This window comes from Hoplias malabaricus, unplaced genomic scaffold (assembly GCF_029633855.1).
Source record: "Hoplias malabaricus isolate fHopMal1 unplaced genomic scaffold, fHopMal1.hap1 scaffold_323, whole genome shotgun sequence".
Lineage (NCBI taxonomy): Eukaryota > Metazoa > Chordata > Actinopteri > Characiformes > Erythrinidae > Hoplias > Hoplias malabaricus.
Genome location: NW_027101207.1, coordinates 5,001 through 7,500, shown reverse-complemented (window position 1 = coordinate 7,500; position 2,500 = coordinate 5,001). Strand labels below are relative to the sequence as shown.

At 53.2% G+C, this 2,500-nt stretch overlaps 1 pseudogene; it reads left to right on the top strand.

The window, feature by feature from the left end:
- The window catches only part of LOC136685329 (28S ribosomal RNA), an 8,428-nt pseudogene that overhangs the window by 3,702 nt on the left and 2,226 nt on the right, over window positions 1–2,500 (top strand).

Below are 2,500 nucleotides of genomic sequence, written 5' to 3'. Positions count from 1 at the left end.
GGCAGTGAGAACAGCCACTCCATCAGCACTCACTACCCTAAGTGCAAGGGGAGGGCAGAAGGAGTACAGGCCGATCAACTGGCCCATCGATGTGGTAGTTGCGAAGCGTCCTTTGCAACTAAGAGCGGGCTTAGCCAACACAAACGACACGTCCACCCAAGTGAACGGAATATGGAGAGGATCGCGGAGGTACGCTCCAAGAAGGTGAAGGGGGGTGCGACCTCGCTATGGAGTGCTAAGGAGGTGGAAGAGTTACTGAAGCTCGAGGAGAGATATGCGGGCGAGAGGTACATTAACATGGCGATCGCCAAGCATCTCCCCAGTAAAACTAGCGAGCAGGTAAGGGAGAAAAGACGTCGGCTTGTCAGGACCCCCATAAATCCGTCAGAGGATCATAGCGGTGATCTGAGACAGGAGATGCCAGCGCCACCCCTGGTTCAGGGGATCGCCGAGAAATTGAAAGAGAGGGCGGCCTCCCTGGATCTTTCTCTGAGCGAGCTCGGCGGCAGTGGGGATTTGCCAAGGGAGGATCACGAGTTGGGTGAGCTCGTGGAGGCTACGGCCTCGGCTTTGAGGGGGAGGCTGGGAGCTGGTGTCTCGAGTGCTCTGAGTCATAGTACTCCTGGTAGTAGGCAACGAGGGGCAGGCCGTGTTTTCAGAAACCCTCAGGGAGGAAACAGGGCGGCCAAGCGGAAGACTTATAGGAAACATCAGAGGATGTTCCTTAAGGATCCTGCGAGGCTAGCCAGTGAAATCCTTGATGGAGTGGAAGGAACAGAATGTCCAATCCCACTGGCCATTATAGAGCAAGCGTACAGGACCAGTTGGGAAGGGAATGTCAACTTTGCTGGACTAGGCCAATTTACATCATCAGGAGAAACGGACAACGAGTGCTTTGCAGAGCCAATCACGGCCAAATCTGTAAAAGCTGCCCTAGGCAAGATCAAGCGCGACACCGCCCCGGGCCCAGACAGGATCACAAAGCAGATGCTAAGTGACTGGGATCCGAAAGGCGAAAAACTGGCACGGCTGTACACCACGTGGTTGGTCAGCGGAGTGGTACCCAGGGCTTTCAAGGAATGTCGGACAACACTAATTCCTAAATCTACTGATCGGGAGGCGCTCAATGACGTGGGGAACTGGAGACCCATCACCATTGGATCAGTGATTTTAAGGCTCTTTTCTAAGATTCTGGCGGAGAGGCTGGCGCGTGCTTGCCCATTGAATCCTAGACAAAGGGGGTTCATCCGCGCCCCTGGGTGTTCCGAGAACCTAAAGGTTCTGCAAGGCCTTCTCGGACACTGCAAAAAAGAGCGGGGCCAGCTTGCGGTAGTGTTTGTCGATTTCGCGAAGGCTTTCGACTCCATCTCTCATGATCACATCCTGTGTGCACTGATGCAGAGACAGGTTGACCATCACGTGATTAAGCTGATCCAATCAGCTTATGTGGACTGCGTGACCAGAATCATTGTCAATGGGGACAAGACGGACCCCATTGAGATGAAGGTTGGAGTGAAGCAGGGAGATTCTATGTCTCCAATCCTCTTCAACCTGGCTATGGATCCCCTGATCCAAGCCCTCGACAACCTTGGAAGTGGCTATATGGTAGGAGGTACTAGGGTTAGTACCTTAGCGTTTGCAGATGATCTTGTCCTGATTAGTGACTCCTGGGAAGGCATGAGAGACAACATCGCTATCCTAGACACATTCTGCGAGAAGACGGGGCTTAGGGTTCAGCCCAAGAAATGTCACGGGTTCCTGATTGGGAAGGGAGTTACCTCCTTCACGGTCAATAACTGTAAGGCGTGGAGGTTGGGAAAGGAACCAATTCATCTCATCAGCCCTGATGAGATGGAGAAATATCTGGGGGCAAGGGTGAATCCTTGGGTGGGGATCACCAAGCCAGATATCCACACCCAGCTGAGGGAGTGGGTGACTAAGATCAACAATGCTCTTCTCAAACCAGTCCAAAAAGTCAGAATGTTGAATAACTTTGCAATTCCCAGGATGATCTATCTGGCTGATCACTGCGACTTTAGGGGCACAGCACTAGCCACTATGGATGGCACAATCAGGAAGGCTGTGAAGGAGTGGCTCCACCTACCTCAGTCAACCTGTAATGGCTTGCTATATTCTAGGCCTCGAGATGGTGGCTTGGGTATCCAGAAGTTAGAGGCCCTCGTGCCTTCCATCCAAGCGAGACGCCTATACCGGTTGCTGAACTCCGAAGACGGTATAGTGAGGGCGATAATGACAAGCACGAGTGGACAGTCTGAGTTCAAGCGGCTATGGTGCATAGCGGGCGGGGATCCTGATGAGATTCCCCCCATCGGACAAGGAGGAAACGGCAGAGGGACGGTCCCGAGTGACTGGAGACGGGAGGAAAAGCGTGTTTGGTGCAATCTGCCAGTTCAGGGCTGGGGAGTTGAGGTGTTCACGAACGACCCGATTAGTAGTGCATGGATGATGAACCCAGCAGGGTGTGGGTTTAGACAAAGAC